Source organism: Odocoileus virginianus, chromosome 28 (assembly GCF_023699985.2).
Source record: "Odocoileus virginianus isolate 20LAN1187 ecotype Illinois chromosome 28, Ovbor_1.2, whole genome shotgun sequence".
Lineage (NCBI taxonomy): Eukaryota > Metazoa > Chordata > Mammalia > Artiodactyla > Cervidae > Odocoileus > Odocoileus virginianus.
The window spans coordinates 25895060-25921496 of record NC_069701.1 but is presented as its reverse complement, the minus strand read 5'-3'; the positions used below and the strand labels follow the sequence as shown (position 1 = coordinate 25921496).

General features: G+C 52.3%; 1 protein-coding gene and 1 long non-coding RNA gene across 4 annotated transcripts in view; one reads left to right on the top strand and one right to left on the bottom strand.

The window, feature by feature from the left end:
* Positions 1-26437, top strand: part of KIRREL3 (kirre like nephrin family adhesion molecule 3) — a 592142-nt gene that overhangs the window by 420153 nt on the left and 145552 nt on the right. The window lies entirely within an intron of this gene.
* On the bottom strand, positions 1509-15914 carry LOC139031740 (uncharacterized). The gene is made up of 4 exons (XR_011484211.1): positions 15751-15914; positions 12750-12884; positions 3638-3728; positions 1509-1780 (listed from the first exon to the last, which is right to left on the bottom strand). It is a non-coding gene; the product is annotated as an uncharacterized lncRNA (long non-coding RNA).

Here is a 26437-nt window from a genome sequence, read left to right as displayed (position 1 = left end):
ATGCCTTGCTCCCTGCTCTCTTTCCTCTGATTTCAACCATCTCATACGCACAGCTGGAGCAGGTCACTGTAGAAGATGGGTCGCATTTCAGGGGGACGTGGGGGAACAGAACTCCAAAGACAAGCCCAGCAGTAGAGGCTGTGGTTTGGGGCTTAGCAGGAGACTCCAAACTAGTGTCTAGGAGTTCAGGGGTGGGGGGGCCGGGATGAATGGCATTGCAGGAGGATGGGGAAGGATGGACAGGGCAGGGAAGGCAGGGGAAGGGCAGACCCACTTTCCCAAGTTCTCATGGGTGCCTGGGGGAGAAGGACCAGCTGAGAGGCAAAGTACAAGGCTTCTGTTTACAGCCATCTATCTCCCATAATTAGCCATTTAGGAAGAAAATAGCCTTCAAATTCAAAGGTAAATTGACTTACATTGGGATAATAACGTTTGATTGAGCACGGGAAGTTCATCTTTAGAGTGTGAGAGCAAACAAATTGCTTTTCTTTCCCGGTGCTTGGGAAGAAACAAGATGAGATTGCAGGTGCTCCCGGAGCTGGGTCCACATCGCCTGGAGGCATTAGTGGGCCCAGAGCTCAGCCACTGAACCAAGGGTGCCCGCGGCTCAGACTCCGCTGGTTGTTTCCTGATCCTTGTTTTGGAGGGTTTTTAAATTATATTGCATCACATTGATGCAGCAATCCGTTATTATTGTCAACAAGAGCATGAAGAGACATAAATTCCCTCCCTTAGATAGAGGCTGGCTCATAAATACATTTCTTTATTGCTTCCTAGATTGGAGAAATTGCTCTGTGCTTTGGCTTCCTGGAACACAGTGGGGGCAGGGGGAGGGGGCACAGGTTTTCAAAATTTTGCTTCTGAACAATTGTGAGATCCTGGATGATTTTCTGTGGACGTCACTTCATTTCGAGCTTTCTGGGGGTGGGGGGATTGGGGAAGGGGTGAGAAAGTAAGGAGGAAACATCAATAAAGAAAATGTTTATCCGATATAGATACAACCTGATCAGGACTCAGATAAGAAATAGGAGCTCTCACTGGAGGAGTACGCAGTTGTTGATTTCAGAGGAAGAAAGTTTGAGTCAGGCTTTGAAGGTGAGCAGGGAAGTGAATTATCAGAGGTACACACAGACCCCCAGAGCCTCATTGGTCAAGCCCCGCCTGGCTCTTTGGGTTCTGACAGAAATTCAGATTTTACATAAGTTATCAACAGAAACCAGGAATCACCTCTATAGAGCTTCATCTCAGCTGTGTCTTTCTTCTGTTTATTCTGATAATATATTGTTAGGAATAAAGAGATGTGAATAGCCCATAAATTAGAGCATGCATGTGGATACGTGTGTGTGTGTGTGTGTGTGTGCAAGAATGCATCACTAAAGTGGATGTGAAAGGCTTAAGTCCTTGAGTCTAAATATGGAGAAGCAAAATAAAGAAATACTTTTTGAGACTAATAAAGACTCGTACTGGTTACCTTCTGCTGTGGAATAGAGTACCCCCAAATTAGCCGCTTAGCACAGTACACATTTATTATCTTAAAATCTGTGGCCCACCTGGGTCCTCAGCTCCCATGGAACCCAAGACTGCAGTCAAGGTGTTGGCCAGGCCTGCAGTCACTTCAGTGATCATCTGGGATCTGGTTCCATGCTTATTCCTGTGGCTGTTAACCCGGTTAAGTTCTCTGCACGCTGTTGGACTGAGGGCCTCAGACCCTCACTGGATGTTGGTCAAATACCATCTCTGGTTCTTGATCCATGGGTCTCTGCAACAAGGTGGCTTTCTTCTGCAAAGTGAGCAGCCAAGAAAACCAGACGAAGCATGTATGTGCCAACTGCACTGACACAGAAGTCACAGTCCTTCATAACTGAATTACAGCTATGTCCTGTCACCACTCTAGCCGTATTCTCTTTGCTAGAAACAAGTCACTAGGTCCAGCCCATATTCGAGTGGAGCGAGTACACATGAGTTTGAAAACCAAGAGACAGGGACTTCCCTGGTGGTTCAGTGGTTAAGAATCCACCTTGCAATGCAAGGGACATGGGTTTGATCCCTGCTTGGGGAGCTAGGACCTCATAGGCAGCAACTAAGCCCAAGTACTGCACTAGAGAGTCTATGAAAGAGTTAGTCGCTCAATCGTGTCCCACGGACTGTAGCCCACCAGGTTCCTCTGTCCATGGGATTCTCCAGGCAAGGAGTGGGTTGCCATGCCCTTCTCCAGGGAACCTTCCCAACCCAGGGCTTGAACCCAGGTCTCCTGCATTGCAGGTGGATTCTTTACCATTTGAGCTACCCTATACACTGCAAAAAAAGATCTTGCATGGCACAAAAGATTCTGCATGCCCCAACTAAGACCTGAAACGGCCAAATAAATAAACAAACAGAAAACTGGGAGAAGCTGTCTTGGTCAACAGGCCCTGGACTACCCAATCAAATCCCCTGAAGTGTGAACCAAGACAACAGAAGCCCAGCTGGGAGTTGAATTCTGGTCCTCTCCCCAGGGCCCATTCCACTGCAGAGATCACACCTCAGAAGGGTGGTCAGTGGATGGCCTGGAGCCAGAGGAGTGTCCTCAAGAGGGCCGCCCAGAGCTTATCTACCCAACAGCTGAGGTAGGTCCCCTACAGAGGCCCCTGATGATCCCAGGAAACTTCCTCAGGCTCAACAAATCCTTAGAAGTTTCATTTGAAGGGGAAAAAAAGGACTTCATTTGAAAAAAGTGAGCTTCAGTTTCTGTGCAGGCCTTTGTCCTTGACCCATATCCAGCCAGATGCCAGGAGAGAGGGGTGAAGCAGAGAGCGACACAAGGGGGTGAGAGGAATCAACAGCCCAAGAAGAGCAGCCACCTTTGCACTTTAAGAGTTAAAGTCAACAGAGAAAAGTCGGGACGAAATCGTAGGCGCAGCAGAAAGCACCCGCCTCAGAGAGAGAGCCATTAGAGGCCAAGACTCCGAGCGGGAACAATGCAGCTGAGACAATGGATGTGCTGAAAAGCCCTGGAAATAGGGTGCACAGACTCCCGCTTCTGGGATGTCTTCACAGATTAATAAGGCTTTTGAGGATTTCCAAAAACGTTTCTATGAGTCAGAGCCTAGAGACGCCAATGTGGGACTCTCTGAAGCCTCCTTTTCAGCAGCTTGAAACAGCAGACGTCTCTGCACCCGGCAAGGAGGGGCAAGGCCTGGGCAAGCCAGGAAAAGCTATTGTGTCTCTAGAAAATGGGAGCCCACAAGGGGACTTTGTAACAGCCCCAAGCAAGCCATTGAACTTGGAAGGCAGTCACATGCCTTAGCCCAGCAACAATCCACCCCAACTAGGGGAGGGAGGCAGCCACTGTTCAGGTACAGAACATGCATGATTTTCAGACTGAGGGGGGACAGCATTCTCAGAAGCCTTGGAGTAGACCCCAGGAGTCAGACAAAACATTTACAAGGCAAAACAACAATTATCATTCCCACTGTAGAGGTATGGAAACTGAAGCTTGAAGACATTTAATGATTTATCTAAAGACACAGGAATAAATGATAGAGCAGGTAATCATTCTGTTTCTTTGTCACTCAGTGATTAGTAGCAGAGCTCCAAAGTGTTAGTGACATTAAAAAGTTTAGGGGTTAACTTTTCTCTCGTGTAACATGAAACCTACCAGTAAGTAGGCAGCCCATCCTTAGCACGGTCTTCCATACTTGGCTTATACTTCATGGTCACAAAATGGCTGCTGAGGCTCCAGCCATCCACTCCACATTTCAGGCAGGAAGAAGAAGAGGAAAAAATAAAACATATGCACCCTCCCAGGTGAATTAGCCATCTTTAAAGAATGGTTTATGATTACATCTCATTAGCCACCTGTAGCTGTTCAAAGGGGGCTAGGAAATTCATATATTTTAGTTTAGTTACATTCCCACCTCAACAATATAAAGATTCTGATGGCAAATAAATGGTAGAATGTATAATAGATAGGTCAATAGTTGTGCTTTTTTTTGCCATAAGACTCACATTTCCTAAATCTAAATCCAGAATTCTGTCCAAGACCTACACTGCCTATGGTGACCATAGACAAAATGGTCAGACTACTGAGCACTACTGTGTCCCCTGACTCTAACACAAAGTCAGCGGCTGCACTGAACTCTGCAGCATTCAGAGCGTCCTGCTGCCCAAGCACTGGTGCTACACCGAGGACCCCAGAAAAATCTGACCCTGCCTGCTAAATCCTGGCCCCATTAGTTGTAGACCAGTTCAGATCATCTCTCTAAAAAGTGCTGTCCACTCTGATCAAATGAATTCACATCTCTACTTCACTTAGGGCTGCGCAAAACCATGCATAGGTCTTTTGTTTCCTCTATAGAAATATTACCTGATCTGCCTCTTGAGAAACCTATATGCAGGTCAGGAAGCAACAGTTAGAACTGGACATGGAACAACAGACTGGTTCCAAATAGGAAAAGGAGTACATCAAGGCTGTATATTGTCACCCTGCTTATTTAACTTATATGCGGAGTACATCATGAGAAATGCTGGGCTGGATGAAGCACAAGCTGGAATTAAGATTGCCGGGAGAAACAGCAATAACCTCAGATATGCAGATGACACCACCCTTATGGCAGAAAGTGAAGAGGAACTAAAAAGCCTCTTGATGAAAGTGAAAGAGGAGAGTGAAAAAGATGGATTAAAGCGCAACATTCAGAAAACTAAAATCATGGCATCTGGTCCCATCACTTCATGGCAAATAGATGGGGAAACAGTGGAAACAGTGTCAGACTTTTGTTTTTGGGGGCTCCAAAATCACTGCAGATAGTGATTGAAGCCATGAAATTAAAAGACGCTTACTCCTTGGAAGGAAAGTTATGACCAACCTAGACAGCATATTAAAAAGCAGAGACATTACTTTGCCAACAAAGGTCTGTCTAGTCAAAGCTATGGTTTTTCCAGTGGTCATGTATGGATGTGAGAGTTGGACTATAAAGAAAGCTGAGTGCCCAAGAATTGATGCTTTTGAACTATGGTGTTGGAGGGGACTCTTGAGAGTCCCTTGGACTGCAAGGAGATCCAACCAGTCCATCCTAAAGGAGATCAGTCCTGGGTGTTCATTGGAAGGACTGATACTGAAGCTGAAACTCCAATACTTTGGCCACCTGCTGTGAAGAACTGACTCATTGGAAAAGACCCTGATGCTGGGAGGTGTTGGGGGCAAGAGGAGAAGGGAACGACAGATGATGAGATGGCTGGATGGGATCACCGACTCAATGGAGATGAGTTTGAGTAAACTCCAGGGGTCGGTGATGGACAGGGAGGCCTGGTGTGCTGCGATTCATGGGGTCACAAAGAGTCGGACACGACTGAGCGACTGAACTGAACTGAACTGATAGGAATATTAAGGGATGTTATGGGGGAGGGGAATGACAAGAGTATGAGATAGTTGGATGGCATCACTGACTCAATGGACATGAGTTTCAGCAAGCTCCGGGAGACAGTGAAGGACAGGGAAGCCTGGTGTGCTACAGTCCATGGGGTTGCAAAGAGTCAGACACAACTGAGCAACTGAACAACAATGGGACAATGATGTGACTGTTGTGTTCCACTCTACACTGAACTGTATTTCTGAATTATACAGAATCAGTCAAGTTATAGAGAAAAATGTATGCAGGAATTATAGCAGAAGAATAACAGTCAGTTGCATATATGTTTATTAATTCCCCAGAGATCAGGGCAAGTTGCCACATCCCACCCCACTGATACCAACTTGTATACCATTGCAGGGAAGACAAAGTTCCCATTTTCCCCTAGTGCAACAAACAAAGAACCCATAGCCAGTCGTGGGGGAAGTCCTTGAAGAAGCAGAGTGGGGCCACTTTGAGACCAAAATAGTTTGGATCTCCCACTGGAAACGGTGATGCTGACAGCGGGACAGTGTGACAGGGTCATTCTTCCCACCAGCTTCTCTTCCCCCGTTTCCAAATTTCTCCCTGTGACATTTCAAGTTACAAGGCTCCCATCTCAGAACTCTGACTTTGAATGTCTTTTCATATTGGCCTTGAAGAAGACGGTGTCATCGGTGACCTTTTTAAAAGACCACGGGGGCTTAATTAAAAACTAAACTTAGCCACTTAATTCAGATGATCCTGTCGACTCCTGGCCATGCAAGTGAACTCAGCCTTGTCATCTTGCAGCTGGCTGCTGGCACCGCCCTTTGGTATCCCCACAATCGGAGCTGCAGAGTGGCAGGCAGGCACTGGCCCAGGCTCCAGGACCACTGAGAGCTGAGGGGCTCTGCGGGGGAGGGGAGGAGCCCATCGGGGAAACTGAGGCATCTGAGCAGGAAAGGGACTCAAAGGAAGAGATTGGAGGCCACATGGACTTCAGGTGATGGCAAGTCTAGATCAAAGGCACTCCTCCTGTGTCCTAGCTTCCTCTAGCGGCTCGGTGGGGGACCGGAACCCATGTGAGGACCCCACCCTGCTCCCTCCTTCTGCTTCTGAAGATTCTAGGGATGGGCAGCCGGCTGTGCCCACACATGTCTCCTGGGCCCGGAAAGTGTACCCTGGGCTCTGCTCTCACTCCCAGAACCCCTCCGCAGAAGCCACTGAACCCATCTGAAAGACCAGGTCAGAGGGTAGGCTCTGCTCCTCGGACTCTGTTAGTCATGGCTGTCATTCCCACTTCCCCAAAGGGGAAAGCAGGGCGCATGGTGTAAGGGATGCTGTGAGGAGCTGTGGGCTCCTAGGAGCGCGTGGATAAACATGTCTTCTCCCCACTGCCCATGTGTGCCAGCCAGGACACAGAAGGAGCGTTCTTTCCCAACCACATCCAGTAACTAAAGACCCAACGCAGCTAAGACACATGGGAAGAGTTTGTCAGAGGTTGAATCAGCTGCTTGATACTGGGGCCCAGGTCCTCGCATCCCTACCTTCCTCCACAGAGAGCATGTAGGGAAAGGAGACCTCGATTCTGCTACTTATCCCATCACTAACTGGCTGTGCAAACTTGGACATGTTACTTAACCTCTCTGGGCCTCTGTAGAGTGAATGATATTCTGCAGGTGATGATCTTCTAGGTTTACTTGTGCTTTATTCATTTGTTTGAGAGCTTGCTGAGCATCTATGATATGCCAAACACTCATCAGATCTGAGCATAAGGCCATGAACAGATCATTCTTGCTACAGTCCTTCATGGGTGTCGATGCTGGACATCAGAGTTACAGGAGTTTTCTGGAAGGGAATCCTCTTAATTGCAAACAGCCTCTGGGAAGGACAACTCAGCCCTGAAGCAGGTCCCCCAACCTCAGCTCCTGTGTCTTTGCCTGTGGCCTCCCAGAGCCTAGGGCAGAGGGATTTATCCTGGGAAGTTTTCCTGCCTTCCTAGCAGCCAAGACCTCAGCTGCTTTCCCAGCTCCTAAAGGAAGAAACTGATAGCTAACCTATGCCTCTGTCTCTTAAAACATAGCTTAGTCTGATTGTCTATGACCACGCCCCAGAAACCTCTTTGGAAGTGCAGGCGGTGTCTATGCCTGGAGAAGCTTTTTACCAAGAGCTCCTGCTCACTGTCACGGCTGGTCACCTCTTTCTTGCCATTCCCCTGACACTCTCAAGGGGGCAGTGTGGCCTGGCTGAAGGGACTGGAGGACGGGTGGTCAACTAGGTCTTTGGAAATGGAAACCTCCTTCTGTCCCTGTCTTAGTCACCTACTGGCTGTGTGATGCACTTGATCTCTCTGAGTCAGAGCAGCGTCATCCATAAGACCATGCAAACAACATATACCTTATGGGTCGTGGTGGAAATGAAATGAAATGAAATGATTTATGTAAACGCTTGGCAAATTGACGAGGCTCCAGTCAAAGGTCAGGTGTTGCGATAGGAAGACCTTGACAAGAGAGAAAGAGGTCGGGACCTGCTCGAGTCGTCGGGGCCTTGCTTCCTTCATTTTCTTTCCCTGTCTCCTCCCACGTGGCACACACGGGACTCGAGGGCTCTGCCCAGGGGCTCGCCACCAGCCGTCTCCGGTCTCTGGGGCCTGAAGAGGAAGCTGACTCGGGCTCCCATCTGCCTAGAGTGGGCATCCACCCCTCGTCAGCCCCTCCTCCCTGCTCCAGTGGGTTAAGAGCCTTGGAGAGAGAAGGGGAGGTCGATAAAGTGGCTCTTGAGGGCTCTCCAGTCGGGCTGGCAGCCCACAGACCTCGTCACCGTCCCCACAGCTGCGGGGACACAACGAGCCAGCAGCCGAGGGGACCCGCGTCCCCCGCTTGGGAACCAGGTGCTGCAGCCACGAGGCCCCCATGGGACCCAGAGTCCCAGAGCAGCTGCAAAGTGGCTGTTGCCAGGAAACACCGCTCCCCTCGAACCCCACGCTGGCCCTGAGGGCGGAGACCCGCCTGGTGGAAGGCTTGCTGCAAATATTGAACAGCCCCTGCACACACGTTCCTTCTCTGTGGCTTTAGAAATCTGTATGATCTTTAGGACAATGATTTTTTCCCAGTGTTGTGGTCAGGGTCTCTGTCCTTTTTTTTTTTAAGGCTTTTATTTTTTTTCTTTTACTTATTCTTTTGTTAGGCTGTGCTGGGTCTTCGCTGCTGTGCCCAGGCTTTCTCCAGTTTTGGCGGCCAGGGGCCACTCCCCAGTTGCGGTGTGCGGGCTTCTCTCATGGTGGCCGTGGGCTCTCGGGTGCTCAGACTCGGTAGTCATGCACCGGCTTAGTCACTTCACAGCATGTGGGATCCTCCCAGCCCAGAGATCAAACCCGTGTCCCCTGCATTAGCAGGCTGGTTCTTAACCACCGGACCACCAGGGAAGTCCCAAGGAGCCCTGTCTTTCTGTAAGGACCCCTGTGCTGGACAGAGAAGGGGAATGAGCCAGGAGGATGTGTTAGAAATCAGAAAGTCAGAGAGCTGCCGAGAGCCTTAGAGTGTCTCTGCTGCTGCCTCCTTGTACCCTTGAAAGTCCCAGTCATGAGGTCTCTGGGGCCCAGAGAGGTCAACCGACTGGCCCAGACCCTACAGCAGTGGACGGCTGCTCTGTCTGGGGGGGAAAAAGGCTCTTTTCCCTTCATAGAACCAAGCCCTGCCGTCACCTCCCTCCTTAGGTCTTACCAGGCATCCCTCCCAGCCCCCCTCTGCCCCCTCCTTCTCCAGGGAAAAGACTTGCACATCCTACCGCAGACTGTGCCTGGTGCGCGGATAGGGACTTGGGACTGGAAGGACCTGCACTTTGCCACACACAACAGCAGGAAGGGAGTCGAGGGGTGAGAGTTTCTTCCCCATGGAAGCAGAAGGAAAGGCAGGAAGCTCTGCAAATGCTTGCTCTTCCATCTCTCGCTGTGATTTGTCGGTCAGTCAGCAAACACCTGCCCATCCACTGGGCACAGCCGGCAAACTGAAGGTCTGGCCTTCTCCTCCAGAGAACAGTCAGATGGCATCTCCTGATGCCCTGAGGACCACTGCAGGGGTAATCCCGTGAGCCAGCCCGCACAGCTTCCTGGGGAGTGGCTGAGATCCATGACTTCCCAGCCTTGCGGGGGAGAGGGCACAAATCCTTTCAGGGCTTTCCTGGTGGCTCAGTTGGTAAAGAATCCACCTGCAATGTGGGAGACCTGGGTTCGATCCCTGAGTTAGGAAGATCCCCTGGAGAAGGGAAAGGCTACCCACTCCAGTATACTGGCCTGGAGCACTCCATGGACTGTATAGTCCATGGGATCGCAAAGAGTCAGACATGACTGAGCGACTTGCACTTTGACTTTTCAAATCCTTTCAATTGTCTGCTCAGAGGTATGAAGACTGTGAACGTTCTCCCTCCCGAGAGCTTTCATGCACGTTCACCCAAAATTAAGAAATTGCACAAGTCCTGCAAATCACTCCATTTGTGCAGGCCCAGACCCCAGCGGAGGATGGTGTTCTAGATTGTCTCATTCATACAGAGTACTGTGGCCGCAAGGAAATGACCAGCAAGTACGCAGTTGGGGCTGACCAGATAGCAGGGAGCAGGGCCAGGCGGGTGTCCCACCGCCCATCCTGAGCCCAGAGGGGAAGCAGCAGGCTGGGAAGTGGAGTTCTGCTGCTATGTTCACTTAGCCCCCTGCCCTGTGCCCACATGAGCAGGAGGGGCTGCGGCCGGGGCTAGGGACTGTATGACATGCGGCCTGCTGCCGGCAGCCAGAGAGAGAGCCAGCGGAGTGAAAATGCTGGTGCCCCTGCAGCCTCCTGATAATGGTGCTAAATAAAGGTAATTTTCCCACCACCAGCCAACAATGGCTGGGCAAACAGGCAGTGACCGCAGTCGGTTGCTTACTAGACTTGCTGTTGGAGAAACACTCGTAGAGCCACCTGGCCTGCGGTCCATGTCCATACAAGGTTGACGTGCAGAAAACAGCATCCTGGCTCCTTGGAAAGGCAAGCCCACAACATATGCTTCTCCTAAAGCCCTGGCGCTTTCCTTTGGGATAACCTCTCCCAGCGGAGGGGATGGGCTCCATGGCTTCCGGCCGAGAAGCTGTTTGCGTGAGCCTCCTACCGTGGCTGGACCACGTGCCTCCTCCCCTCGGCCCCTCCCGGCTCCTAGGCCTCCACGTGGAAGGCCTGCCAGGCCCTCTGCTCTGGGCAACAGCCCGTTTCTCCTCTCATTGCTCCAGGCCCCTCACCCCTGTGGCCACACCCAGCTCCCCACAGCAGTTTCATGTCCCAGACTAACCTGGGACAGGTTCCAAACTCACTTCCTCCCCAAGGCCTCCCAGACGGACCTGCCGGCCTACCACCCTGGCTGGCTTGGCTTTGACCCAAACAAAACGGCTTCTTACTTACTCCTGGCCCCGGGCAAGCTGCCCCCTCCTGCCGCCACCCCAAGCAGCAGGCTCACCTGCCCTGTTTTCTTTGCTGTGGTCCTTCCCATCCTGCCGTGCTCTGCCGTCCCCACTGGACCGGGCCTCTCAGGAGGCCACCCGGTGGAGGAGAAAGAACATCAGCTGTCGAATCAGCTGCAGCTGTCAAGTCTTGTCCCCCGCCCCGCCTCACTCCTTAGCTGTGTGACTTCAGACTTTGCTCTTCCTCAGTTTGCTCATCCGTAGAAAGGAAATGGGAGAAGGCAATGGCAACCCACTCCAGTAATCTCGCCTGAGAAATCCTCCAGGACGGAGGAGCCTGGTAGGCTGCAGTCCATAGCGTTGCTAAGAGTCAGACACGACTGAGCGACTTCACTTTCACTTTTCACTTTCATGCATTGGAGAAGGAAATAGCAACCTACTCCAGTGTTCTTGTCTGGAGAATCCCAGGGACAGGGGAGCCTCGTGGGCTGCTGTCTCTGAGGTTGCACAGAGTCAGACACGACTGAAGTGACTTAGCAGCAGCAGCAGCAGCAGCAGAAAGGAAACAAGGATGCCGGCTCTACTACGTTCAGTTCATTGTAAGGATTAAAACAAGAACTGTTGGGGAAATGTGTGGAACAGAGTCTGAGATGTCATAGGCGCCCAGTACACTTAAGTTCTCATCCAAGGGGCCTGACAGTGGTTCTAGGATTTTATTTCATGGCTCACCCAGGGCTGCAGACAAGCCCCAGACCTAGCCTTGTTGGCCCCAGAATCTTTGGGTGCCCTGAGGAGATGGAAGAGGGGTGGGAGCTATTGGCCTAGCAACAGGCCTGGAGCTGCTTGGGCTCCTGGAATGGTGACCTTGGGCAAGACCCAGACTGTCTCTGAGCTTCCATTACCTCCTCCTATGGAAAATCTCCAATAATTGGCACTTCCAGTTATGGCTCAGACAGTAAAGAATCTGCCTGCAATGAAAGCGACCCGGGTTCCATCCCTGGGTTGGGAAGATCCCCTGGAGAAGGAAATGGCTACCCACTCTAGTATTTTTGCCTGGAGAATTCCTTGGACAGAGAAGCCTGGCGGGCTACAGTCCATGGGGTCTCAAAGAGTCAGATACCACTGAGCAACTGACACACACCAGGAAAATCTCCACCCTGTCGACCACAGGCATTATCTTGAGGAACAATGTCTGCGCCCTGAACAATGTAAAGTGCTTATCCCGTGAGAAGCAGTGCCCCAGCTGATATAACCAGTTGGGGTTTACCCTGCCCAAACTCGTTGCCAGCCAGAACACTGGGGGATTCACCTTGGGATTTATGCCTGGAGGTTAAGGAATTCTCTTGTTGAAGTGTTTATAGCCTTGGGTTATGGCTGGCTACAAGCTTCGGGCCAATTGTTAGACCCGAACACATTAATACTATATTAGTGCTTTAGATCACTTTCTAATAAGGCAAGTCCCCCAGGGGATAGGGTGAAATGAGACTCACAGGACCAGCAAACTGTGATGAGGAAAGACACCAGGACAAAAGGGGAGGAACAACTCGAGTGGGGTTGCCCAGCAAGGGAGGGTTATGAGAAGCCTCAGCTCTGGGCTCGTTAGGAGTTGGGACGATGGATCAAGGTGAAGACAGCAGGGAAATGAGAGGGCAAGAGAAGGTTTTACTCCCTTCAGAATTCTTCTGGTCGTATTTCCTGCCTCACTACAGCCCCATCTTCCTCCTGTCCCCCACTTCACATGCACACTCCCAGGGAAGCTCCGAACATGCAGTTACCGGGTCTGATGCTGTTCCTCCTCCCGTGGATGCAGATGAGTAGGCACTCTCCTCCTCCCACCCAGGAGGACAGAGACTGCCGTCCGTGTCCCCAGCCTCCTTGAGCGGGGACAGCAGCCCCCCTCCCCAGGCTCAGCTCAGGCCCTAATTACACCCTCCATCACTTTCCCACTGAGGCTGAAATGGGGACACATCGCTCACCAGGCAATGGCAGCGACCTTCACAGGCCGTTTCACCTCCATCCAGCCCCCGACTCGCCCAGGACCAAGTGCTCTCTCAGCTGGAGCCTTCTCTCCGGGCCCCAGCAGAGCCAAATGCAGCTGGCGGAGACAGAGCCTGTGAGGGGGGAGGAAAGGTAGGCTTCAGCCCATGGCCACACAAGAGGGTGACAGAAAGGGCTTTACCCTCATTAGCTCATTTCTGGAAGTCTTGGGAACTGGATGAAAAGCCTTATAGTTGCCAATCTCAGACTTGGGGACCAAAAAAAGTGAGTGCAACCTTAGACTGTATTTATTGCAGTGATGCTCAAAACATAGGGATGTGACAGGCCCCTGGGTTTTGCACGGTCAGGCCCCATCTGCAATTTTGCCCTCAGTTCTAGAGGTCAGTTTGAAAAGAGATATTAACAAAACAGAGACCATCAGGTTGAAGGACCACGTCAGATGAGGAAGAGGTAGGCCCTACAATAGTTCAGAACACAGGCCTCCAGAGTCAGCTTCCTGGGCTCACATTTGAGATTCAATAAATGCTCAACAAATATAAGCCAGCATTAGTGTTAGTATTGATTACTGTACTATTATTTGTATCTGTGGTGGTGATTTAGTCTCTCAGTCGTGTCCGACTCGTTGTAACCCCCTGGACTGTAGCCCATCAGACTCCTCTTTCCGCTGGATTTCCCAAGCAAGAATACTGGAATGGGTTGCCATTTCCTCCTCCAGGGGATCTTCCCAACTCAAGGATTGAACCCCAGTCTCCTGCATTGCAGGCGGATTCTTTACCGCTTAGCCACCAGGGAAGCCCATTATTTGTATCTACATCAGTATTAACATTCATATTTATACGTTGGTGTTGGGGTTCATGTGGGTGCCCGAGGATACTCCCTGCCGCAGTTGGGTCCTGGCTGGTATTTGGGGGGAGTCCCAGTCCTGAGGATGAGACACAACAGAGAGAGGGGCTCTGGATTGTAACTGAAACAGGCCCAGCTAGCAGCAGGGCCCAGGGCCAGGACTCCCCAACCCCGGCGGGGTGAGGACACGGGAAAGGTGAGGTGAGGCGGCAGGACACAGTCGGCCGAGGGGCGGGGTGTGTCTCCATGGGGAGCAGGTGCCCCGGGCCAGGAATCCGAGGCTGAGAGCTGAGGGGTTGCACTGCAACCCCCTAGGGGACATCCATGCCCCCACCACCACCCCGCAGGGCCCAGAGAGGATGGATGTGCTTTGAGTTCGGAGACCTAGGAGTTCTTCCCCCAGCACAGCCACTTGATGAGCTGCGTGACTGTGTGCAAATTACTTAACCTCTCCGAGTTCCCATTTCCTCATTTCAAACAGAGGGGCTGTTTCACAGGACGGGCAGGGACTTTGCTAGAGCCACACTCTGGACGTGATGAAATGCCAGCTCCATCTGCAGGGCAGGCACAGAGGCCCCTAGGCGTCAGCGGTACAGCGGATGCCACCCCGCCTGCAGGCCCCTGCCCCCTCGGCCAGAGTGACCCTGGTCATGGACCCCAGCCGCCCGAAAGTCCTGGGATAGGCAGGGTGCAGCCACACGCCCCACGCGGGCTGTCACTTCTGTTCCCTCCTCGCAGATCCAGCCCAGGCTCTTCAGCTCTGGAGGGCTTGGAGGGCCCTTCATCTGCCGCCGTGTTATTTGTTGTCCCTGTTGTCTTGAGGAACAGAAGAGAAATATTGTCTCCAGCCGGAGCTGCGGGAGGCAGACACCTCAAAAGGCAGTGGCTCGGGCAGCAATAATTACCCTGATTGGAAGGCGTTTTGCCGAGTTGCTGGGAAGCACGGGGATGTGCAGACGGGTTGCCGGAGCCAAGGGGTTCCAGCGAAACCCTGGGGGCTCGTGGTTCCCTTGAAGAATGGGCTCTGGGCTCCACGCACCAGATTGCTGTTATTTCCTTCTGCCTGCAGCAAGCTCCCTGCTGGAGTGACTGATGCCCTCGGTTTCCCCCTGGCTCCACACCCACCATCTCCCCAGCCTCACCTCAGTTATCTCAGGAGACAGAATCCTAGCCCCGCTCATAAATCTGCTCCCTGGATGCATATTTCCTGAGTGCCTGCGAATCGCCAAGTTATGTGCTAGGTGCTTGGGATGCGCCAGGGAACAAAACAGATCCCCGAACTGAAGAGACAGACTCTGAACAAAACATAATAAATAAGTAAAATATATAATGCTGCAGTGTGTCGGGTGATGGAAGGGAGACTATAGACAAAGCAAAGAAAGGCGGAGCAAGAGTGCCAGGTCAGGGCCCGCCCACGGGGATCTTCCCACGAGGATCTTCCCTTTCCCCCTCCTCTCCCCACCCAGGGACCAGCCCCCGCCCCAAGCAAGTTTCCACTAATCCACCTCCAGCTGCTGTTTGAGGGAATGAGAATTCCGACCTCCCCTAGACTCCTGTTCCCACGTTGACCAGCCAGGACAGCCCTGCCAGGTAGCTTATATTTTACAAAGAACTTTTTTAAAAAATACTTTTATTTATTTATTTGACTGTGCTGGGTCTTAGTTGCAGCATGTGGGATCTAGTTTCCTGACCAGGGATCAAACCCAGGCCCCCAGCACGGGGAGTGTGGAGTCTTAGCCACTGGACCACCAGGGAAGTCTGTACAAAGGATCTTTAACATGGAAAATCCCATTTATTCCTCTCCCAAGGACACTCTTGGCCAAGTGTGCCTATTCCTTTTTTGTGGTTTAAGAAAACAGGGGCTCCGGGAGGTTGAGTAACAAAGATCAAGGCCACACAGGTCTGGGAAGTGGTGTTTCTCAAATGTGGCCAGAACGTGGATTTCCATCCTAGCTCTTGGCTACCCTGCAGTGTGGCTCTCACTCCCTGATCTCATTCCACCCATTACAATCCCATGAGCCAGGAATAATAAAGCACATTTTGCTGACAGGAAGCTAAGACTCAGAGATTCTAAGTAACCTGCCTCAAGTCACACAGCGAAGCAAATGGCAGAGCCAGGACTTTTCCCCGACCCACCTCCTCTCCCAGGGCGCTCTCCCTGCCCAGCGGATCCCACATCTTCTTACATCAGCTTGTCCCCTCTTCCTCCAAGCCCTCCAAAGACAGACCTCAGTCCTCTCTGCGGCCAGACCTCAGCTCTCCTCGAAGTCCTTCATTCGTTGCCTTCAGTCACCCCTATGAGCACTAAAAAGAAGAGAAAAGATAGATGGCAATAAGAATTGTGTTCAACTGTTTTACTTAAGTCATAATCATTCCTAATCTAAATTTGCAGGAATGTGTTACACAGTCTAATCATTCACATATATTGTAGTGCGGTTTCAATTTAGTGAAAAGTAAAAGCGATTGAGAAGGCAGAAGCACGTTAAATGAACGTCTCCCTGATTACAGTCCTTCAGTTGATAGAGCACGGCCGGGCTTTTTGACTCAGGGGTTGGTGCTGTCTGCTCTGATTTGGGTGTGTTTCCAGTAGCTCTGTCACGTACAGTTAAAGGCTCAGGAAGCCCAGAGCAAGGTGAAGACCCTCCCAGCTCTGGGGTCAGGGCCAGGGAAGGGCTGGGGCTTTGGACTCACTGCTCCTGATGGCACAATCACCCTGCTGCGGTCTGCTGGCCCTTCAGCCTCCACCCCCACCCCCACCACTCCCTCCAGCTCCGCTCCAGTCCAGACTGGACGTGCTCTTTCTGACCTCCAGACCTATGCACAGGCCACCTCCTGAGTCAGGAACACTCTGCAGGCCTGGTTTATCCGTCCGTCTCCCACTTGTCCCTCGGTTTCAGCTTAGATGTGATGACCCCTGTGAACCTTCTCCAAGAACCGCAGCGTACGGTGGTGACTGTCCTGCACACAGTCAAGACACCAGGCTCCTCACTGGAGCAGCCATCTCTCTCTGTTATAATCGTCCGCTGTCCCTCCCCCAGACCACCAGCTCTTGCAGGTCTGCGACTCTGTCTCGTCCCTGAGCCTGGTCCTAGTAGGCACTCGGTGAACACTCACAGGGTGGACCAACAGCCCTGAGCATTTGCTCACTGATTTCTCCCCCTCTGACACTTTCAGAGCCCCGGCCACACATCTACCACTGGGCTTCCCCATGAACTCAGCCGGGTGTCTTCCTTGTCTGACGGAGTGACCACAATGAGCCCCCAGCTGGTCAATGGCCAAAGGATGTGAAACCCAGGCCCGGCTCCCGGCTCCCAGCCTCCTGCTGCCCTGCCTTATGATCGCTGCCTGTCTAGACGGGGCCGGGGCCGTAGTAAGGTCCTCAGGGCTCAGAAAATGTGGTGAGGCTTGATGTGGCATCATAAAAACTGGCTTTGAGGCCAAAAGATGCGAGTTCAGCTCCCACTACTGCTACATACGTGGTGTGACTCTGAACAACTCATCGGATACATCCCTGAAGCTCTACTGCCAGGTTTGCAAAGGGGAGGGGGTACAATTTCTGCTACCTGGCTCAGAGGGCTATATAAAGATCCAGTGACCAGCAAGGTATGAGGACGATTACCTACCTCAAGGTGGCAGTGCCTGTGTGAGCATGGAAGCCACAGACACCCCCCAACTCATGCACAGCCAGGGGGACTCGGCAGGACGGCGTGGTAACTTGATCCGGGCTCCAGCCCCAGCCAGGTGACCTCGTTGCCCAGGTCCTCCAGAAAGATTTAGACCAGGGAGGTGGCAGCGCTTAGCAGTGGGATGCTTACAGACTTGGGCTCTGGGTCCCTCACAAACTGGGACACATGGACGAGGGCGCTCTCTGATTCGAGACCCTCAGTGCTTCTTCCCAGTCAAACATCCTGCTGTGTTTTCCCAGACATGCACGGTCACGTGAGCTCATCCCTCACTTCCCAGCATGGCCCGGCGGCTGCCTCGGGGAGGGATCCAGGGGCGGAGTGATGCTCTCCAACAGAGAGTTTGTTTTTAAAGAGAGGAAGTCAAGAATCATGTTCCTGTTCCAAGCTGCCGAGGGAATTGGGAAGGCAGACGGCCATTACTCAGGTTGGAATCCCGCCAGGCCTTATGATATCATATTTATTTGCCAAGAAAAACACCTCCCTGACTTCTCGCAGACAGAGGAGGGGGAGCCAAGGCCCAACCAGTGATGCTTTGTGCGGAAGGCTGAAGACATGGCAGACAGAGACGAGTGATAACAGCGCCTGTTTCATTTATAAAGGACGTTTAGCTAGATGGACCCCCAGAGTTTGCCAAGCACTGCAGACAGGTGAACGGACAGCTTGAAGGGTTGGGCTCAGACCCCTTCCTTCCCTTGAGCATTCTTTGCCATGTGGCATGAAGGTGGAAAATCAAGCAGTCTCCTACCCAGGCCTCTGCTTCCAAGCACTGATGAGAAAATAAGGCATCAAAGTGCGCCCGTGGATAAACATCCCCACATACTGTCTTGGTAAAGGTTCATTTCAAGAGCCACGCAGATGAGTACAGAGTTATGTGATAGCCGATGCGTTGAGTTACTATTACTGGGGTCCAGCCTGTTGGTTGTGAGATGTGCATGGAGCAGGCATCCAACCTGCGACCGTAACTAAGTCACAATGAGGAAGGCCTTCCCCAGTTGTAACAAAACCCCTCTGGCTTCAGCTTCGGTCCAGTGGGACAAAAGGAGCGGAGCTGGTAGTACTGACATCTGCTATTCTGAGCACCGTGGTACTAGAGGAGAGCAAATTTCCACAGGGAAAATTTGGAAGAGCCACTTTTCCATGCTCTGTTGCCTGACCGGCAAGGCTGGGCCAAACCCATGATGGGAACTGAGCCAGAGAAGCACGTACAAAATGGGTTTTCAGGCCCCTGTGGGCCATGTGATGGAGAAGGAGGAAGTGGGTCATCTGAGAGTCCAGGAACATGAGCTTTGACAAGCTCCAGGGTCAATAGGAAGAGCATCAGCAGGAGTCGGCCAGACCACGTAGACGTCTTGTATCGGGTCTAGATCTGGGCAGCAGAGGGGTGGGAACCCCTCCACCCGGGCCCTGGACAACTGGCTAGGAACACCCTCTCCCCAGGAGCTGGACTGTGCTCCCAGGACCCATGTGTATTATTTCTTTGCCTCACTCGAGCACACAGCCCACGCCTGCAAGCATGCAGCGAGTGCCCTGACCCCCACCAAGTTGTATTTCTCGAATTTCGCTCACGAGGATGGCTTGGTGGCAGATACACCATCTCATTTTCCTGGAGGTCCTGAGGGGCAGCCACCAGATTACACAGGCTGAATGTCAGCTACGTTAAACTAACACATTCACATCATTGAAAAAACCCTATTTACACATAATAAACATGGGGACGGTTGCCACAGAGGAAATAATGTAGTATTGATTAAAACAACGGCCTGTAATGCCTTCTGAAAGGCTGCGGTCACCAGCAGCTTCCTCAGCGGGCTGCTCACAGGCAGCTCCCTCCCTGGGGGCCTCAAGCTGTCACTCCCCAGATAGAGGGGATGGGCGTTTCCGAACCCCCCATCCCAGATCACAGGAGGCTCCCCTTGTGGAGCCTTCGCTGCAGGCCAGGCACTGTGCTCCATGATGGATCTCCGTCACTCCCCACAGCAGCTCCTCCAGTGGGTGGTATTATTATTTCCATTTTACAAAGAAGGAAGCGGAGGAGTTAAATGTCTTGCTGGGGGTTGTGCAATTAATAAGTGGTGGGGCTGGGATTTGAAGCTGGGCCCGCCTGAGTCCACAGCACGTCCTATCTGCATTATGCTAGCTTTCTTATGTGTCGCTTTGATATCTAAGTGGGCGAGTACTTAGACGGGAGTGAGAGAGAGGCCCCTTGTGTTAGGTCATGCACTAGCTGACGGGGGTCTGGGCGAGACTGTTATCAATTGATTTGGTGATGTTGGAGTCGGGATGGTCGGAGGGAGGCTCTGTGAGCAGCTCGGCCACGGCCATGATCCTCGCTATCTTGTGCTGGGAAGAAGGCCTGCAGTTTTGGCAGATCTGGGGGTTTCAGAATCTCAGAAATGGAAAAGCTCATTTTAGAAAGATAACTCATTGCCTGGGGCGGCTGGCAAGCCAAGAGCAGAAGCATACTGTCCCCGGTAACCACGCCGCCCCCTCGATTCCGCAGGAGTCCACAGCCAGAGGAGGACAGCAGGAGGGTCTGCAACCAGGTCGCTGGTCAGATGGAGGAGGCGCCCTCTGAGAGCGCACGGGAGGCGGAGGACCAGGGGAGCAGGCCAAATGTGGCATGGTTACTTTCCATCATGAGGAGTAGCTGGTGTGGGGCAACCGAGGACGGGAGGGTCTGATGGCCAAGAATAAACAGCAGTATCCACCCGACCCTACCCTAACCCGGCAGGAATCAGAAGCTCTTCTCTGCGCTGTGTGATTTTGGGCAAGTTACTTGAGCTGTCTGAGCCTCAGACCAGGAATAGGGATGGTCCTACCTCTATGTCAATGTTACAAAGACTTAATAGGAAAATGAATGTGACTGCAGGAGGCGCTGGCCCAACGTGCGGTCAGCTTTCGATGGACCTGAGTGTAGAAGGGATACTAAGTCCACTGGGGACGCAGGAGGACCCCCTGCATCCATCTCCCCCCTCGCCCCCTTGACCTGGAGCTGAGGGTATCTGCCTGCCCCTCAGCCGGCCCTGCCCAGCAGCTGGATTCAAAAGGTAAATGGGTAGGATTTCTGCATCTGCCAAAATCCTTGCTTTGCAGGGTTTCTCTTTCTTCCACTGTTGCAGGGATTTCCACGAAACCCTCCAACCATATCTGGATTATTGCTTCCGGTGGCATAGGGGAGCACGTTCTGATACCAACTCGTACAGGCAAAACGTGGAATGCAGAAACACAAACTGGGGCTCAGGGAGGCTGGTGAAGGCGCCCACTGGGGCTGCTGGCAAAACTCGGCAACCAGGCAACAGCCTAGTCTCGGAGGGGGCAGTGGTGGGAGGGGGACCCTGGTCCAATCCAAGCAAGGAGGTCACTGGTGTTCACCCCCTGTTGGAAAGGTGAGAAGCCTGATGTTCAGAGAGGTTCAGTGATTTGGTCAAGATCACCCCATAAGGCCAGACCAGGTTCAAATAAAGGGGAGGATCCTGGCTTGGAATCAGACAGACTTGGGCTCCAGCCTTCCTGCCACTTCACAGTGAGATCTTGGGCAGGTTGAGTAACCCCCAACAATCTATTTCGCCTTCGGTGAAATGAGACTATGAAAACCTGCCACATAGACCGGGGGGCCACCTCTCCACCTCTCCCCTATCCCTCCTTATTCTCAGGATGCTAAGGAAGAAGCAGTGAGTGAAAACAGGGTTCTAAATGTGCAGCGAGACTGGGGTAGGGGGATGCCTTCCTGGGCTGCCAGCGCCCCAGGCCCCAAACTCTTATGGGTTGTTTCTCTTGGAGAAGAAGACCATCTGCTCAACTTCTGAGCAGTCAGTTGGAAGAGGGATTTGTCTTATTCTCTGTAGCCTTGTGGGACAACCAAGTCATAGTTGCAGGGCAGTAGAGGATATTTAAGCTAAATAGAAAAGAATTTTAAAATTATTTTGTGTGTGTGCTTAGTCACTCTGTTATGTTCAGCTCTGCGCCCCCATAGACTGTAGCCCACCAGACTCCTCTGTCTGTTGGATTTTCCAGACAGGACTACTGTTCCGACTCCAGAGGGTCCTCCCAACCCAGGGATCGAACCCCACGTCTCTTGCGTCCCCTGCATTGTCAGGCAGGTTCTTCACCACTAGCGCCACCTGGGAAAAGGAAAAGCACAGCCCTGTGAGGTAATGAGCTCCCCGTCACTAGAAGAATCCAAGGGGGTTACCATGTGACTACTTCTCAGAGATGCTGTAGAGGGGATGCTGAGAGGGTACAACTGAGTGATTTCAAAGGCAAGGAGTCATCACTTGGTTTCTTGGCCAGTTACTCTCCCTGAAGGGAAGGATGAAGTCCGGAACAGAGGAAGGACAGCCAGTTTCTAGAATGTTGGTCTCCAGAAAGGATCCCCCACCCTGGGTATTGGACCCCCACTGATCAACAGGTGGCCCAGACCTTCTTCTTCCTTGGATTCTGCCCTCTGCCCCCTGCCATCGACCTGAGTGCAGAAATCTAGCAACTGAATTTGTTTTAGGTGACATTTTGATGAATTTAGACCCAAACTCACTCATCTTATTGATCCTACAGAAAATGTTCATCCTTTAAAGACCACCCAACTGCATACTTAATCCACGCGCCATGCTCTGGGTCGATACGAAATGCTGCTGAGACAAACGCGTCGCAAGCCCTTTATTGAAAGAAGGCTTTGCGACATTCAGGTCACTCTCTGCTCCAGCCAGCAGGACCTCCCTGACACGGGACATGCCCTTCCAGGTGGCAGCCAGCAGAAGTCACAATTTCTAAGCCCACTAGGCTGCTGGCTGACGGCTGTGGGACTGGGACCCAGCATTTATCCACCCTGAGCCTTAGTTTTCTCCTCTGAGAAATGGGAGACTAACAGAGCCCTCACCAATTCTGGGTGGAGTAATTGACACCGCTGTGTGTCATGGTGCCCAGCATAAGGAGCGGCTCACTAAGCCTAGTGCCTTGTCCTCCAGTTTACGTCCCAGCACAGAAAGCTTCACCTGCGGCTCAGAAGTCTCCTGAACTTAACTGATTAAAAAGTCTCCAGAAACAAAGCATGAAGGAAGAGAAGAAAAAAAGTAGCAAGCGCCCATGTGCTTGTGCACCTACCCTCAGAGCAGCGGCCACACTGGCCCTGACCACACACAGGACCAGGGGTGGTGCCTGATTCATACCCTCCCAGGGTGAGGTCAGCTGTATGGACAGCATTCTGCAGGTGGTGATGCTGAGGCCGAGTGACCTGTCCAAATGATATGTCACTTTGTACCCCTAAGTGATGTGTCCTCAGTATAAGCTCAGGAGGGCAAGCTTTGTCTATCTCTTCACAATATCCATAGCAAGCAGAACCAACTCGGAATGAACACTCAACAAATATGGAAGAAATGAATGAGTGAATGAAAAACAGAATCAAAGTTGAAAACCTGAATGACTTGAAACAACCACGTAAGGCTGACCCCCATCAGAGGCTGATTCAGGCACATTTCTGCAAAAGGAAGGGCCAGTGAAGGAGGAAGAAATGCAGAGTCCTGTTCCCAGACCATCAGATAATCTCAGATCTGAGACCTCCCCTTGTGCCCCAAGACATAAGGGTAGATTGTCCCAGCCTATTAAGTCGCTCATCGTGTGTTTACTGAGTGCCTACTATGTGCCAGACTCTATACTTAGGTAGCAGATTTGAAAAGGTCAGTAAAGGTGGTCCCCATCTCAGTGTCAACACGGACAGCGCAAAAGATAACAAATCAAAGTTGCATTCACAGGGTTTCATAGCTACTGTGGTTGCCAGACAGAGGGGTGTCCAGGGTAGGGGTGCCCAGCTGCATGGATGGGTGAAGAGGGCCACATGGAGCGGGAGTTTCCTCGGGGGTAGGGGAGGGAACTATGGGCAGGATGGGATGAATGTTTGAGGGGAATGCAGGAATCCCTGGTGGAAGGAACAGTGAGGTCCAAAAGCCTGAATCAGAACTAGTCTTCACGACCAGTCCTGTGGAGGAGCAGAGGGTGGGTCAGGAAACAAGAGTGGGAGGGACTCAGGGGAGAGCATCCCCCCCAGTCCAGGACTGAAGGACGCAGCCCTGTCCCCACGGCTCTGGGCAGATCCCCCCGTGGCTCTGGGCTGATTCCCCCGCTCCTCTGGGCAGATCCCCTGCGGCTCTGGGCAGATCGCCCCCGCTCCTCTGGGCAGATCCCCCCGCTCCTCTGGGCAGATCCCCCCGCTCCTCTGGGCAGATCCCCCGTGGCTCTGGGCAGATCCCCCCACTCCCACTCCTCTGGGCAGATCCCCCCCGCTCCTCTGGGCAGATCCCCCCACTCCTCTGGGCAGATCCCCCCGCTCCTCTGAGTGTTGGTTTCCTCCTCTACGCGAGGTTGAAGGGGGTGATTTCTAAGTTCCCTTCTGGTTCTAACATTCGATGACATTTCTGACTAATGCACAAAATCAAATATGTACACAAGACCAGAGGCATAAGAAAATACACACAAAAAAAGTGGATTAATCTAGTGCAAACAGAGTGAGAACTGAATGGCAAACCTGTTAAACCTGTGGAGTCACCACCCAGCCTCAAGTCCTGGTTCCCAGAGCCCTGTGGTCCCTCCCCAGCCCTCAAGGAAAGGGAGGTTCCCAGTTGTCCCCTGGGAAGTCTCACCAAGTGCGCTAAACGCCCCCAGTTGATGGCACAGGAAAAGCGGTCAGGAGGGTCTCCCTGCCTTTGTTTTGGGCCAGAGGCAGGCACTGAAAGTATTCCCTAGCCCACAGAGCTTCCAAGACTTAGAAAAAATGCTCTGGTCAAGAGTGGTAGGAATCCTTCACGGCCCCCAGCTCCCTGTCAGCATCATTTCTAAGCTACAGTCTCCAAGGAAGAGGTCTTCAGACCCAACAACTGCTAAATCCAGAGGGATTTTCGGGGTCCTTTTGGTAAGAGGCCGGGCTTCCCTGATAGCTCAGTTGGTAAAGAATCCACCTGCAATGCAAGAGACCCCAGTTCGATTTCTGGGTCAGGAAGATCCGCTGGAGAAGGGACAGGCTACCCACACCAGTATTCTTGGGCTTCCCTGGTGGCGCCAGCTGGTAAAGAATCTGCCTGCAATGCAGGATACCTGGGTTCATTGCCTGGATTGGGAAAATCCCCTGGAGAAGGGAAAGGCTACCCACTCTAGTATTCTGGCCTGGAGAATTCCATGGAGCGTGTAGACCATGGGGTCACAAAGAGTCGGACACGACTGAGCAATTTTCACTTTCACTTACTAGTTTGAGAGGGAGTAGCACCAGCCTCTTTGACAATACATGAAAGCCACAGTTTTCTCCCCAGAAAAATGCCTACCTATGCCTCAGGGGTATGTTGTTTGTTGGGGGTGAGGGGGTTGTTTTGTTTTGATATTCACTTATTTGTTTGGCTTCACCAGGTCTTAGTTGTGGCACACGGGATCTTTAGCTGTGGTGTGCAGACTCTCAGTTGCAGCGTGTGGGATCTAGTTCCCTGACCAGGCAGTGAAGCCGGGCCCTGCATTGGAAGTGCAGTCTTATTAGCCACTGGACCACCAGGGAAGTTCCTAAGCCTCAGTTTTGCATGCAGATTCAGAGGAGTCTAAGAACCCCTGAGGGGAGACCCCTTGAGGTCCCCAGAGCCCAGGTTAAGTCCCCTGCCTTCGTTCAAACTCTCTATTTTGCAGACTCTCTATTTTGCAAACTCTCCATTTTACTGAAACCCAGAAAGAGTAGGTGACTCACCCAAAGTCACCCAGCTAATTAGAGCCAGATTCCCCAGGAAAAACAGGGCCAGTGTCTGCCTCAAGCAGGGCAGCTCCCGGCAGGACACAGCATCGCTGGTGCCCAACCCAGAGCCGGCCCCTAGCAGCGGGCAGGGCCAAACTCTGGCTGGGAACAGAGGAGAAGGGACCATCAGGCCCCCACTGGCAGGTGCTGTCCTCTGGAAATTGGCCAGCGCCCAGAGCTTTCAGCTTCTGCTGCCTCTCTGTCTCCTGTCCACAACCAGGAGAAGGGACTCGAGCTCCTTGGCTCCGCACCCTCCAAGTAGCCAGTGTGGAACATAGGCAGGCTCCACCCATTCCACTCCACACACAGAATGCTCCTTAGGCAAAACCAGGAGAACTGTGCCTCCTTGCTGGCGTTCACACACATCCCCTCATGGTGTGAGCAGGAGATCTGGGCTTGGGAGTGCTAATTATGCTATAGGAAGTAAGGGTGCAGCAGGGGCAGGATTTACTAGAACTCAGGCTGTGAAGTCAGACAGACCCAGATTCAAATCCTGGCTCAGCCACTTGAAAGATGAGCTGACCCTTGGCCATATATATTTAACCTCTTCAAGCCCCAGCATCCTCATCTGTGCAATAGGATAACCATGGTACCTCCTCAGAGGACTGGTGTAAGAATTAAAAGAGATAATTTATATAGAGTGCTTAACACCATGCCTGGCAATACATTTTCACTGTTTTTGTCAAACTGCCCCGGGGGTCCCCAGGGTTGTGGAGTCTCACTTTCTGAATCTCACACCCAGCGACTCGCTGACACCGTGGTAACAGGGTAGAGAGAAATCCCTCTTCCTGATCTTCGGAGTATTTGCTGGAATGCAGCAGGAAGCATCCACAGAAGTCGGGAAAGATCTTCTATGGTCGTCAGAGGCTGCCCGTGGAGAAGTCGTGAGCGTGCCCTCCCTGAAGATTTCAAAGCAAGTCCTGACCTTCATGAAACCGCTGAATGGCTGTTCTGCCAAGCGGCAAGGGAGTGAACACGTGGACTCCCGTGACCCTCCATCATGTGCTTCTCCTGGCTGGACCCCGGCCACTTCAGCTCAGTGATCAGCCAACACCGCACGAAGCCTGGGGAGGCGGTGGAAACGGATCAGAAACCACAGGTAGAGGCCCTCAGTCACGTCTGTGAAAGGCCTGGAGGCGGAAAGCAAGGTGGACAGAGCTCTCCTCGAATGTGAAGGCTCAGCCGGCGGTGAGCTGGTAACCCTGCTCCCAGAAAGGAGAATAGGCGGGAGAGGTGCCCTGACGGCCCTTCTGCCGATTTTTCCGGTGCGAATATTTCCAGCATAGCCGGCGTGAGGCTGCCTGTGTGGCATCACGGAACACCGTTGTCAGCGAAAAAATGTTGCCTGCCATACTGGTAAACAAACAATGTTGCAGGCGGC